Source organism: Cyprinodon variegatus, unplaced genomic scaffold (genome assembly GCF_000732505.1).
Source record: "Cyprinodon variegatus isolate N-32 unplaced genomic scaffold, C_variegatus-1.0 Scaffold1107, whole genome shotgun sequence".
Lineage (NCBI taxonomy): Eukaryota > Metazoa > Chordata > Actinopteri > Cyprinodontiformes > Cyprinodontidae > Cyprinodon > Cyprinodon variegatus.
This window is the reverse complement of record NW_015151560.1, coordinates 174,993-190,440: the sequence shown is the minus strand read 5'-3', so window position 1 is coordinate 190,440 and position 15,448 is coordinate 174,993. Positions and strand designations below refer to the sequence as shown.

Sequence of the window (15,448 nt, the reverse complement as noted above, 5' to 3'; positions counted from 1 at the left end):
GTAAAATATAAAATACTCAAATACATTGTTCTTTTAAGATCTTTATTGCGGTTTTAAACATATTGTATGAGTGTATTTTTTACCAACCGTCTAATGAACTATACACAGTTATTAACATAGTAATTAAAAGTACCGCTGTCTGCTTTGCTATTGGTGTCGTGTTTAAACGGCTCACCATCATGTTGAAATCTGCCATGTGTTGGGGTATAAATAAGGTCTGGTCAGTCATCCCATTATCAGTTAGGTTTAAGAGGAATATTTCGCACCATTACATCTTCAAAGAGACATCCTAGTCCACAATTTCATAGGGGGCCTACCAGGTGTCAGTTACTGTTTGCTCATGTGAGATTTATTTAAATAAAGTAAAGTCCTGGTATTCTGTTTGCTGCGTAATTGATGTATTTTAGTACAGAGATGTGAGTACGCTGGCTGAGCTGTTGTGCTATCAGTTTATCAAAAGCATATAACTTTACTAGTTCAATAAAATTTACAGAGAATCTGTCTAACGGCATTTAGCCATTCATATTTTATCACATAACAGGCACTGTTTCTCATTCAAACCGAGCCAATAATTACTTCTATGAAATGCCAGAGGAACATGTCCAACCAGTTATACAATTCAATTCTTAGAATATAGAAAGTTTTTACAGAAAAATGTTAGCAAAAAGTCAATAGTGCACTTACCAAAGAAGTCCGGCCAGTACAGCAGCCTGATTAACATGCTTACATATGGACCTGCTGCAAGGTATACTGAGCATTTTAACCTGTTCCTTCCCCTTTTACACAAAGTACACACCAGTGCAAATACTGTGACTGTAGCAGTTAATAAAAACTGGAACATTTCCTGTCCATTGCATATTGGCAACAATATGATTTCAAATAAGTATGATAACAATTTCTTCACATTCAGTCAGATAATATGCAGAAAACTTTAAAGAGTGCTTGTTTTACTTGGAGAACTTCAGTAAATTTTCTCACCTCTTCTTCTGGTGAAAAATTTTAACTTTTGTCATTAAATCTGACTAAGCTTAAGGCATTCTACAATGAACAGGCTAACTCTCTATATATGCAAAGCTGATAAATACATGCAAAAGTCTCACATTTATAATTTCAGCAAAACATGGTGCTACAAAGTATTTTCTGAGGGAGGTTGAATGCAGAATCACACCACAGTTACCACAGTCACAGCATTATTCTGTGCTACTTTCTACTGCTATATTAATGCAACGTAGCATGAAACCTTTGAGGTTTTTAGCTGTAAGGTGAAAAATGTAAAAAAATAACCACTCTCATAACTATCGGGGAGTAGTCAACATTTTAGAGCTGCGAACTGCAGCACCAGGTTGATATTGTATTGTTGTCAACTATCACCATGAGACCAGAAAAGTCACATATTTAGTTTTCTTTGCATTTCTCTTATTGGGTGTTTTAATAAAGCTCACAAAGAGTTTTATGACCTACAAAATTGTGACAAAAGTAGACCTGTAGTGTATGATAGCTCAGGACTGTTGGTCGAATGCATTTGAGATGTCAACAAAGCATCAGCAGACAAGATGTGTTTAAATGTGTAGTAACGTCCGAAGCACATAACTAATAGTTCAGGATGGATTTGAAGGCAAATAATGAAGGGTCATTCATAAAACTGATCTAACTTCATCGTTACTTTAACATGTTTGGATGAACCAAATAAGGTTTTTCTAGTTGCTTCTTTTTCACTAATGAAATCCATGTCTGTAAGTTAGAAAGTGTACGCACTTTGTGCACACACCTCAGCTCCACAGTGATTAGAGGGGGCATTCTGGGAGTGGTAAATATGTGTGCGTGTTCAACTGCATCTACTTTTGGTGTGTTGGACCTGCAGCATGTGGTAGGGTGAGTCTGGGGTAGAAACTTTCTGTTGACAGCATTAATCAAGCTCCTTTATATCAATGAAATGCATGATCTGTCCAAAATTCATTTAAATTAAATTCAGTTTATTTATATAGCGCAAATTCACAACACATGTTATCTCAAGGCACTTTACAGTGAAAAGTACAAAAGAAAACTACAATTTCAGAGATATCTTAGTTCCAATGAAAACAACAGAAAAGTAAGTGCCATGTCCTTCTCTTTTACACAGGAACACATACTCTAAAAAAATGCAAATTGCTGGGTAATCAATTGTCAATCCCCCTTTTTCTAGCCCACTGTGGCAATCGCGATTTGGACCTCTTGATCTGCCACAACTATGTGTATACCAGGTCTTTGTTATGTTCATAATAAGGCTTATTATTTTTATAAGTAAAAATAACTTTTAAGACAAACAGTACTGCACATAGCAGGCATCTGATTGGTCAAATCTACATCTGTTCTACACTATGTGTATTTCCTGTTTTTTTCCTTACCGGCTTGTTTTGTTTGTATGACCACCATTGTGAAAAATGACTCTTGAAGTTGGACCAGTTAGAAGAACGAGGTGCAAGAGAACGCTTGGACCTTTTTTCCACCTGGATCCCCTCTCTTTCGCCCTCATGTCCCTCCGCTGTCGCACAAACTTGCCCCCACTTCCTCCCCGCCTCAACCCTATCTTGACCCACAGCTAGTTCATGATTGTCCCTCTTGCATTGTGGCATGGAATAACATAGCGCAGACCACTGTTGTGATACATTCTCACTCGTGTGACCGGAACTGCGCATCTCTGAAGACACACCCCTCTGACGTAGGTTTAAAAAACCCTAGCTTCCCATATTAGCATCCTATTTTGCCGTTGGCTGTGCTCCACTATCAGCTAGACAAAACAGCTAACTGAAGCCAACTAAGGGCTACGCTACATAGCAACCAAACCCCTCCGGAGAAGTCTACGCTTGCTGGACCAAGACAGACAGCCTTTTTCCTGCGATTCAGAAGGAGCTGAACAAAATATTTTTACTCTTCCTGCGATTCAGAAAGAGCTGAACACAATATTTTTATTCTTCCTGCAAATCAAACCGAGTGACTGCAGTGTATCCTGAATCCTGCTGCAGTAGAGACAGAGCAGAACTAATCCAGCTCTGCTAACCGCCGAACAACGGGGGCCCTGATCATTGTTCACCAAAGGAGTTGTTAGAAGCCGCCGGACCATGACCACCTATGAGACGGAGGGATGGAGCAGCACAGCTGACGTGCAGCTACAAGCTGCGGCTAGGTGCCAACCACCGTCCTGTCCTGCATGCAACCGGGAGTTATAAAATGAACCCCCTTGCAAATCGCCTGTTATTGTTGCACTGGATTGATCCAAATCTCTTTGAGTTGCTGTTGGACGAACGGACCTGATTGAAGATGGGCCTGCAGAAAACCGGACCAAGCTGAAGCCCTTCCCTCCGTTGAACCAAAAACAGTAATGGTATCCTTCCCCCTCCTTCACATCTGATGCTTAATAAGTGCTCTGCTTTGGTGAACTACAGGTAGATAGAAAGGTCTTGTTGGTGTTTCAATTTATAATAAGCTGTCTGATTCAACTGCTGATGGTGTTAAAGGTTTAACTATATGCTAATGCTCACTACAGTCCAAACGAGTCAGGTGCTGCTGAAGCTACATCGTGAGAAACACAATCATTTGGTTGGTGAATAATAACTTTGCTAAGAGCCATAGCCTAAATTATTAAATTGGTGAAAGAAAACTGATTTTTAACAGCCAGATTCTAACCCTTTTAGGAAAGGGGCTAAAACCCTGGTCAGTAAGCAAATTACAGATATAATCATTCAACTGACAATAAATAACTAGATTTACCCTTGATTTAAATTACCTCTTAATTACCTAACTTCCAGTTCTAGTTATTTAATATTTTCATAATCTTCTGGTAAGCTGAATGGCGCCACACCACGCTTCAATATTGGGCATAAATCAAAAATATCTGCAATAAGCTCACTGTGACACACAGCTGCGGGGATTATAACCAGCCCTTAATTCCTGAATACAGGCCTCTACCTACCTGACCCAAAACCTACAGTGAAGCAGGTCAGGGTGTGGACTAAGGTGGTCATGGAGGAACTCCAGGGATCCTTTAAATGCTTTAATTGTAATATGTTTAAAGCTGTGGCTATATATGACAACAATATGATTATTGATGTGTATACCATGACAGTGTCAGCCTACTCTAGGCCTGTCAACGACCCTGGATGATTAGGCAGGTTAAAAATTTGTTAAAAGCACAGAATTTTGTCTTCAAGACTGTTGACAAAGAGGCACTCAGGACGGCGAGAACAAACTTAAACTGTGCCATGAGGTCAGCAAAGCAAACCCACAGGATCTCTTTCACGATGACAGCAACACTAGGAGGATGTGGGAAGGCATACAGGCGATCACAGACTACAGCACGCTGTGTGGCAGAGGCTTACTTCCTAAATGTACTAAACAACTTCGTTGGAAGTCCCAAAGCACCTGATAGGAAAACTGGAACATTTTGGCTTCTTCACACCCCTGTGCAAGTAGCTACTAGACTTCCTCACCAAAAACCCTCGGTCTGTTGGTCAACCTTGGGGTTGAACAAAACACCTCAGATATCATCATCACGCTGAGCACAGGCTCCCCTTAGGGCTGTGTCCTGAGCCCCCTATTGTTCTCTCCTATGACACACAACTGCGCCCCAGGTTCACCACCAATAACATTGCGAAGTTTGCAGATCACGCTATGGTGGTGGGCCTCATTAGAGACGACAGCAACCATGATTACAGAGAGAAATGGAGCAGCTGGTGAGCCGTTGCACAAACAGCAGCCTGATGCTGAACATGGAGAAGACAAAGGTGATTATCATCAACAACTGGCCTAACAAAGCTCCATTGCTCATCAACAGTTCAGGAATTTGGTGCCGTAGCGCAGCATCAAATTCCTGAACTGTTGATGAGCAATGGAGCTTTGGTGCTGTAGCGCAGCATCAAATTCCTGGGGGTGCACATCACAGACAACCTCACCTGGACTGTAAACACCATCTCACTGTTTAAAAGAGCACAACAGCAGATGTACTTTCTGAGGAGGATGAGGAGAGCCCACCTGCCCCCACCCATTCTCACGGCCTTCTACAAAACTTCCGTAGAGAGTGTTCTGACCAGCTGTCTCACTGTGGAGGCTGCATTGTCTCAGACTGGAAGAAAGTGAGAAGAGTGGTGAAAACAGCAAAGATCATCGGGGCTCCTCTTCTCTCCATAAAAGACATTTTATCCCAGCGTTGTTTTTCCCGAGCCCATAACATCATAAATCACTCCCCACACCCCCGTCGTGGACCATTCTACCTGCTGCTCTCTGAGAAGAGGCTTCGCAGCATTCAATGCAGGTCCAGCACATTCCGAAACAGCTTCTTCCCCACTGCCATCAGGCAGCTGAACTGTTGAGAAAACTAAATCTTGTCAGACTTTGCATCACACTGACAACACTCACACATAATCTGTCCTCAGGTATCCTGAAAGGCTCTTTCAATAAAATGTGTTTTGTTGCTATTATTTCAGCAAAGAGTTATTATTGAAATAGCAAAGGTTTTGGGAGCACTAAGGTGAAAGGTAGAAATTCCGTTCCAGTCCTAAACAGTAGTTTTGACACGTCTGCACTGAGCCAACAGAAATAAATCAAAGCAATAGTGTGCAGTGATTGTGTAAAACTCAGTGTAAAAATCAGTGAGTCTAACAAGCTGAAAGTCTCACTTCTCTACACAAAACCACTTAAGTAGTACTTCTTAGCATTTAATTAAACTACATCGTTTATTGAACTATATACAAAAACCTGTACCGTTATCACTTTTACTCTCTTAAGTCTGCAATGACTTTTCTTTGAATCAGTTTGTCGAGCATTTTGTACAAACAGCAAACAAATGGACACATAAATATAATTTAAAAAATCACACATATTTTTGTCATAGCAACACCATGTTTCAAAAAAATCCTCTTCTCTGGTTTATATTAATATTGACATTTTCTATTCACTTGAACCCATATCTTCCATACTCTGTTATTCTGAATTTTTAAATTTTCAAGAAATACTGCTGTGCTACTGCATTGAATAAATTCAATAAATGATTGTTTGATGATGAAATGATTTCAAACTAATATATTGGACGTGATAAATGAAGCTTAACACAGAATCTTCCGTTTTCATTGGCTTTATTCTTATGGTTTATGTAGCACACACTGGAGTGAGATATATTTATCACACCAGACATTTAAAGAGTAAAAAAAAAAAAAGAAAAACTTTACCCATTTAAACTTTATGAATTTAAAAAGGTTAATGCACTCTTTCTCCCATTTTCAGAACAGTGCACATTTTGACATTATGGTTTAAACGGGTTTAATTCAGCAATATTCAGGCTCAGTGCTGCCCTCTGGTTGAAATGTGGCTTCTGCAGTTTGGTGCAATGTTCCATGAGTGTCATCTCACAGATTTTTTGTATATAGTCTGTAATAATTGATATGCATCGATGTGCACACCCTAGTGCTAAAACTTTGTTCTATCAAGTTTGTTTCAAGTTAAACTTAAATTCAGAGTGTATAAAATCAAACATCTAGATTTACAAATATTATTCTCTATTATACTCTATGTTGCAAATAAGCAGTTACATCTAGCAGAAGAACAGCCCTTTTCCGCAGGCTTTTTTGGGCGACACAGACCTGCTTTTGAGTTTAGTTCTATGCTCTGATTTTTTTCCTCTAATAATGAAAATCTTTTAATGTTTACATGTGAACTCAATCTGGAGCTGAAAATTAAACTCATCTTCATTTGCGGCTTTCTCTCAGACAGCTGAGAGTTTGGATCAAAGCAGAGTTTTAGTTACAGGTGTTTATAATGTCACACACCTTCTCAAAAATGTAGCTGGATCTGAAGTAAACTATCTCCACAGGAAGATGCTCGTTCCTAACTTTTTACTGTGTGTTTACTTTCCTTTTTAAGATGGTGTAGATTTTTTTTCCAAAACGTAACCTTTAGACTTTTAATTAAAGTTTTTATTTAAAGTTAATTTCATTAAGTCATAACGAATTAATCATAAGTCATTCATCCTTAGGAAGTACAGTCTGTTCTCTCCCTTCTTGTAGATGGCTCCAGTCTAGTTTGTTGTCCAGGTGAACACTGAGGTATTTATACTCCTACACTATTTCCAATTATTCTCCCTTGATGTTAATAGGATTCAACTTGTTCCTGTTTCTTCTGAAATGTTGACATTCAGGATCAGATGATTGTTTCCACACTAAGCCACAAAGCAGTTCTCTGGTTCTCTGTACTCAGCTTCTTGGCCATCTTTGAGTCATCAGATTATTCCTGCAGGTAACAGGACTTTCTGGTACTGGAAGTCAGAGGTTACAGAGTAAAAAGGAATGGTGAGTGTGCTGTCCTCTGTGGTGCTCCTGTGCTGTGGAATACTTGATTAGACAGCTGACCCTTCAGTGAAGCAAACTGTGGACTGTTTGTCAGGTAATCTTTGATCCAGGTTACTGTTGATGCCTCCACCTGAATCTTCTGAAGTTTCTGACAAAGTAAATCAGGCTCAGAACATGATCCTCACAGTGCTACCCACCTTGTCTAGATGACAGGGGGTGTTTTGAAGCAGGTGAACAATGGGATCTTCAAATCCAAATCCATGGCAATATGCAAACTGCATGGGGTCGAAGCACTCCGAAGCTTTTTAAGAGTTCAAAGGCGGCTTTATTTATGAGTCTAGAAAAAAACACTTGATGACCGTAGCTCCAGCAGGCGCTGGCAGTCGTAGATACAGGATCTATGCCTAGGTTGTATCAGGGCTCCTGTCTGTGTGTTTGTTTTTGTGTTTGTCTCCATTCCACCAACAGGAGGTGCCTGGTTCCGGTCCGCCTCCTCACACACCTGCTGACGGTTACCTCATTAACGGAGTGCTCTTAAGCTGCCGATTGACACTACCTCGACGCCAGAGTGTTTGCCAGTTTTGGTACTCCAGCCAAGCTGAGTTTTCTCTGAGTTAGACTGAGTGCTTGTCTCCCTGAGTTTTAACTTTGTTTTTGTCTTTGCCTCTCGGCAGGAAGTCATCCTGCAAACTGGACCTTTTCGGACCTCCTCTCTCAGGAGGGATCAACTGAGTCTAAACTGAGCCAGGGATTCAAACAGGAGGTTTGGATCCAGTCTCCTTTTTGAGGACGTTGAAATGACTCTCTGAGCAAGGGAATCATCTTCACCAAGACCTGTTCAAGTACAGCAGGAAATCTGAGTGGCAATCACCATCTCCGTTCACCTACACCGTCCGAGTTCTGGGTAAACCCTGTTCCGCCCTCCGTCGAATCAGACATACACTGGAAAACCAACACACAGATTGGAGTCAAGGATCCTTCACTTCTCTGGAAACGTGAGTCAACAATCAGATCCTTTCCTTCAAGATCAACGAATCAAATTTCCCAGCCTGAACTAACAGTCTGTCTTTCCTTCGCCTTCCAGTTCCGGCTGAGCAGAGTTCAGGGAAACTCTGCACTGAGCTTAACATCTTCAATAAAATCCGTCAAACTTTTCATACGTGTCTCTCTGTTTGGTTTCACTGCATGTGGGTCCGAGCCTTAGATAAAATCATGACAGTTTGTAGCTTTCTAGGTGGCATACTTGCGGAGTTCTGGAGAGCTGTAGTGGGCTGCAGCCTTTAGGCACCATTATTTCCCGTGTTTTTCTTCCTGACAAATCTATTAGCTTTTCAGGAAATCTCTCCCACAGGCCTCTCCAGGTGAGCCCATATGTTCTGCAGAACTAGAATGCTCAACTCTGAGGAGGCCACCTAACGCTTTAGTTTCTGCACTTGAAATATATTTGGTTTATCAGAATCCATGCTTTGATTCACTGTAATGTTGGAAAGAAAAATATTTCTAAACCCTCAGCTTTCTAACAGACATCTTGGTTTCATCACATTTTCACTGACCAGCCAGGCCTCCATGTCTCCTTTGGATTAAAATGTTTTTAACAGCTGTGCCCCTTGGCTAATACCTATGGAACTTACAAGATATTGTCATTTTAAGGAAAATACTCAATATTTGCTGGCCTTTTTATTAAGTTTAAAGAAACACCCAGTTCTTATAATGTCACTGATCTAATCTCTATCCTGATTATTGACGAGTGTTGGCCTTTTTTCATCTGGGCGACTGGGGATTTTGTTATTGAAATTTTCCTCCCCCTGCTACATCTTAATGGAGGACACTGAAACATTTCTGTAATAGAGAACCTGTGGAGGAAGCTCAAGAATAATGTGATGGCACAGATGCTGTTTAAGAGTTAAAGCTCTTTACTAAATATAAATCTAAAAATACCAACAAGGACAAATAAAAAGATGGTCAGAAACTAAAAGAAGAGTATACATTTTTTAATAACAAGAAATACTTTACATACATGTTTGGTTCACATGTAAAACATTTTAAATTTACATGAAAATACATATTTAGTTTTAACTTACTTTCATTTACCATGATAACTCTACATTCAGAGCAGGAAATGACCCCTAAAGGGAAAATTAAACATTTACTGACACATTGCCTTCTTCCTGTATCACATTTAATAATTAAGTTAATATAATAATCATTCTCTTAAAACTTTTAAAAACCTGCAACCTCACCACACATTATTCACATTAAATCTCCTCTTTGCATAAAGATACATTCTATCAGGGTTTGGTTGTGGTTTAGAGGACCCAAATGCAGAGGCAGAGAGGCTGAGGTGATATCTTGCAGTTTAATTGGTAAACACAAACCATTGAGGCAAAACTTAAAAAATTCAACTAAAAATGTTAACAAACCACAAACCATGGAGACAAGAACTAAAATATATCCAGAAAATACAACAAAATAGGAATTAAACCAATAAAACTAGAAAACTTGGAGCAAAGTAAAACATTACAGACACCTTCAGTCTGTTTCTATTGGGTTAAAGTGTTGTGGCAATGATAAGTAGGTGAAAAAGGAAATTTAATGACAACTAAACGTGTTCTGGAAAAACAAAGACTGTGAAGCCATAAAATAGCAGAAAATACAAACTAAAACAGCAAAAAAAGCAATATGTTTAAATCAATGTTAAATGTTTAATAATATATGTCTACATCAAAAACTATAACTGATACCTTCTTATTAATTTCGAATTATTTCATTTAATTGAAAATCTGATACTAAGACAAAATAAAACTGAAATGAAACACATTTTTTGTGAAACATTGCTGTTGCTGCACTGAGAAAGGACAGGCTGCCATAAAAGAAAAACTGTGTCAAGAATTCAAATCCACAATACAAAAAAGTTACATATTTTCCATCATCTGTGCATGTCTGTTATTGTTCCCAGATGTGCCTACAACTGTTTCATAGATGGTTCTTAACTCAGCCTCCTTCACAGACTGAAACACACGAGAGGATGTTTTTGCATTGAGATAATTTTCAGCCTGAACCGCCTGCCAGCCTAAACTGCTCCATGTGCTGCTGTTGGACTCCACCTTCATCTAAAAAAGCAAAGAATTAAAATATTAAAAGTGAGTTTTTTTATGTTGCATTCATTTGTTGCAATACTCACTGTAAACTACATGCATTTAACAACTTGGCTAATTTTAAAAGCTTTACCGAACCTTAAATACGTTTCTGCTCATTACTATGAAGACGTAAACCTTTACTGTAAATATGCAACAGTATAAAATTAGAAGAAAAAAAAACTAATGATACAGTTATAGATTACAATTTATTATGAGGAATTTTACAAATGAATCTAAGTGCAGTGACATTTACCTTTCGGTTATTGTCTGCTATATTGGAGGGAATTGTATTTTAGCAGTTACTGGATTCCAAGACAAAAAATAAGAGTATTTTTCCAAAGTAAAATAGCAACTTCATGATGATTTGAACACAGAATAAGAGGAAAAATTATTATTTAGAGACACTAGTTCACTGACAGCATTTATTATATATATATATATTCAAAATTAATGCCATGATTTCTGTTTTTTTATGCATTACTTTTGTCATTTTAAATTTTACTTGCAGACTATTTTTCTGTCTTTAATGGAAGGGTATGTAAAAGTTCAAGCAAAATTGCACGTATTTTAAAGCCAGTTGAAAGTTCTTAATGTGCAAAAATGAAATTTTCTAAAACATCAGTATTATTTTATTGCATTATAAAAAAAAATAAAAAAAACATATCTGTCATGATTTGTTAGGAGGTTTTTGTGAGGACCCAAATGCAGAGGCTGAGAGGCAGGTTTGAGTTCTCTGAAGATTTAATTAACAATCACAGGCAGCAAAAACAGGAATCCAAAAACTCCAACTTAAAAATGTTAATCAAAACAGGAATCCAAAAATCCCACATAAAAATTAAACACAAACCAAGACCATGGGGACATCAGGGGAACACAATCATGAGGATTGAGGGTAAGACAAAGAAACACGAGGAACCAGCATCAGGGACTGCAGAGGGAGTGTATTTATGGCTGACTGAACAAAGGCAGGACTAACGAGCTGATAGGGAGCAGGTTTGAGTAGAGTGGACGAGGAAGCCAAGGGAAAAGAAAACACAAGGAGGACAAGCAAAGAAAAACCTAAGAAACTTAAATAAAACCAGAACTGACCAATAAAGCTAGAAAACAAAGAAAAACCTGGAAAAACTTGAAACTGAAAACTTAGAGAAAACCAACAGAACCAAGATTGTTACAATATCTACAAATTGGGTTCCAGAGTGGCGCATTGGGTAGCACTAAAGGTTTTGGATTCGATTCTCGGCCTGGGGGCTTTCTGCATGGAGTTTTATTGTTCTCCCTGAGCATGCGTGGGTTCTCTCTGGGTACTCCAGCTTCCTCCCACAGTCCAAAAACATGACCCTTAGGTTGATTGGCTTCTCTGAAATTCTCCTTAGGTGATTGAACTGTTGTTTGTCCTGTTTGTCTCTGTGTTGCCCTGCTATGGACTGGTGACCTGTCCAGGGTGTACCCCGCCTCTTGCCCGTAGACAGCTAGAGATAGGCACCAGCACCCCTTGCGACCTCGTCAGGGATAAGCGTGATGGAAAATAGATTGATGGATACCTACAGAATTGTATTGTAACTCAGTTTTCCAATCACACACACCAATTCGGGGAAAGTTATAGTTTAACGTTATTTTAGATGTATAGTGCTTATATTTATCCAATATTTCATCCATGAATTTGAATTGTATTGTATTTAAAGATTAGTTCAATATGCAGTAACTAGATTATTAACTTACTAGCCTGGGTGCCAGTCCGAACTTAGTCCCGCCCACAAGGTTTGAGTTCGGGGAAGTTCGGTCTGGCTCTGCTCCATAGTAGCGCGAGTATTATCGCCCACTGTCAGGCGATCCAATCAAATTGTCAGGGCGGACTTTATACGATGATGGACAGATGATCAACAGTAACGTAATCAACCACGTGACCAAAGCGCGCTAGGGTGACAACAATAATGGCTGCCGCTGGAGAGTTTGGGTGAGTAGATTCTGCTATTAGGTCTGTTCTAGAAGATATCGACAGCAAATTAATTTTAAAAGAGGAACAGAGAAACGCGAAACTGCACGCTTTGATTTTTGTGGACAACAACTATGCCTCGCTTAACATACGTCACGCACTCCGTCGCTCTTATTGGTTGTAGGTCTATCCAATTGAGTGCAGAGGCATTTTTTTTCCTGGTTCGTTCGAAACACGCCCCATAATCACAGCTCTATGGAGCAGCATCAGACTCATATTCTGACTAGAATTGAGTCGGACTACGTCAGGCTATTAACTTACAGTATCAGTCATTCAAAATTGTCCTTCCCAGTCAAACGCCAGCTGAATGGCAGACAACTTCCAGCCATTGGAGTGACCTCATCCTTCTCCTAGACGGGCATATGTTTTTACTCTGACTCCACCCTTTCAATGAATTATAGCGTCTGACCAGGAGATGGCGCGTCACTTTAGATCTTAATGTCCACAAATCATGATGGAAGAAATATTTTAGTACAAAGATTTATGATTAAAAATTTATTATGGGGGACCAGCCAAGGGCCCATCAAGAAAAGTTGGGATATTTTGAATGGCTGCTACTGTAGTTACTTTTTTAAGAACCATAACCAGTTCCCTTTTCTTTTAAAGTAATACTTCTGTTGGAGTTGAAGGCACCTACCTGGGGTTTCTGTTTTAATATTAGTGTAAATAGTATCCTCATCTGGGTCATCAGGGCCCCCTGTTAATATGATAAAAAAAAGATTCACAAAGAAAAGAATATTTAAAGGGGAAAATGTTAAAAAATCTTTATCTCATAGCTGCTGATCCTGGTTTTCACAAGAAAACAAATGTTGTTCTTAGAGGACTATTTTATTATCCTGGCATAAGCCAGATTGATACCGTGAAGTATTTGAATTGAACTACATGTATAAATGTGGGAAAGCTCCCATAAGAAGTGTTGGCAAAAGGGAGGGACATTCAGTACAATTCTACGAGATGACTGGGTACCTGCCACCCATGTCGAGATTTTTTAGCCAATCATAACAGCAGAAGTAGCAGTTTGATTTGTTCCAAAACTAACAGAATTAGCTGATAAATCAAACTCTAACCAAATCCGGTTAGGGGGGACGGGCAAGAATCTTCCAATCCACAAAAGAAAAAATTGCTTCCTTCACTTATTTTTCAAAAGAAATAGAGATTATCCCAGCTATCAAATTCCTGTTTAGCTAATTAAGTAAGAACTTTGAAATTATTACTGAAATACTTATTCCTTTTAATTTCACACCATTGAAATCAGTCAGCTGAAATCAACCAGTTGTTGCATCTCTGACTGCTTCAAGAAATATAGTTTACCTTTGTTTGTGGCTCGTTGGATTGACTCATACTCAGAAGTATCACCTGTAAAACAATAAAAAAAAGGTCAAAGTTAAAGTAAAACCGTTTGATATATTAAAGTCAAACATTTAGATTTCAAAATGATTAAATTCAGGTGTAAACCAGCTTTAACTGTTTTTTCCATCATTCATGGAACAAACTCCAATAGGGCCTTTTTTTATGAATATTTATTAAACGAAAGAATTTTAGGAAATAATTCAGTCTAAATCATAAAAAAGCTACTAACGGTGCAGCAGAGAGCTGTAAACTTGACTGTCTGCCTGGTTGACTCCATGATTGGTGGTGGAGCTTTGACTGCTGCTTTCTGACCTTAATATGTTAAAAGTTAAAGTTAAATTTAAAGAATAGATGATGATGATGATGAATGTTTAAAATCAGAGGAAAGTGAACCATGATGTACTGACCTGATGCTGCAGAAATCTGTGGACAAAAAGAGGGAATTTGTCACATTGTGATGCAAATTGTTTTATATCTGTTTTGTCAAAACAGTAACATATATTTAAATTAAAGTATTAAGTCACTACATAGTCCACCACAGTATGAAAAGAAAAAGGCTCTCACCCTTTGAGCGTATGCAGCACCACAACAGCAGCGGCAGGATAATGAGGATAATGACAACTTTTCCAATAATTGGTCCAATGTTAAAACCGTTATTTCTATCTGTAAAACAGTCAGAATATCAGGTTTTGGTCAGCAATCAGTTTTGACCTTTAGAAAAGTCTAATATATTTCATATTTGGAAAGTAGCTCTTTCATCTCTAGAAATTAAACCAAGGCAATGGACAGAACACTTTCTACTAACAATACAAGAATCTTAGATTCTTAGAAATTAGTGATTGTTCTGAATTTATGCTAATTACAAAAAATGGTCACTATTATCAAACATTGCACTGAATCATTTATGATCTTGAGATTTGGGATTAATCTCTGGATGTTTAAGGTAATGATTTCTTATTTGAAGGTAAAATGTTGGTGCTATTTTTCACTCATTTTTCATGTTAAGATTGGAAAGGATGGCTTTATCTTATCAGTTGTTATTTCATTTTATTACATTCTCCTAGAAAACTATACGTTTTGTGTGACACCTGGATATAAACCTGTTATCTGATCTATTTCAGTTCCTAATCTGAAACAAAATCACAGCATGTTTCGATTTTAAGTTCTCCTCAGAATTACATTTAAACAGAAATTTCTGATCCTGGTCTTCTGTGTTGAAGTCAGAGATCTTTGTTCAGTTATGCTGCTTTCATTTATCTCATACAAAAAAAAAAATAATAATAAAACCAACAATGAATTCTCCAAAAAATGTGTGTTATTCAGAGCAACTAAAATCTACACTCACCGGCCACTTTATTAGGTACCCCATGCTAGTAACGGGTTGTACCCCCTTTTGCCTTCAGAACTGCCTCATAGATTCAACAAGGTGCTGGAAGCATTCCTCAGGGAGTTTGGTCCATATTGACATGATGGCATCACACAGTTGCCACAGATTTGTCGGCTGCACATCCATGATGCGAATCTCCCGTTCCACCACATCCCAAAGATGCTCTATTGGATTGAGATCTGGTGACTGTGGAGGCCTGTTGAGCACAGTGAACTCCTTGTCATGTTCCAGAACTCAGTCTGAGATGATTCCAAACGTTAGTTGT

The 15,448-nt window shown here is 38.6% G+C and overlaps 1 long non-coding RNA gene across 1 annotated transcript; it reads right to left on the bottom strand.

Moving 5' to 3' along the window:
• Window positions 1-13,756: 13,756 nt before the first annotated feature.
• Window positions 13,757-14,220, bottom strand: LOC107101517. The gene is made up of 3 exons (XR_001482084.1): window positions 14,204-14,220; window positions 14,026-14,108; window positions 13,757-13,802 (listed from the first exon to the last, which is right to left on the bottom strand). It is a non-coding gene; the product is annotated as an uncharacterized LOC107101517 (long non-coding RNA).
• Between the last annotated feature and the right edge of the window lie 1,228 nt (window positions 14,221-15,448).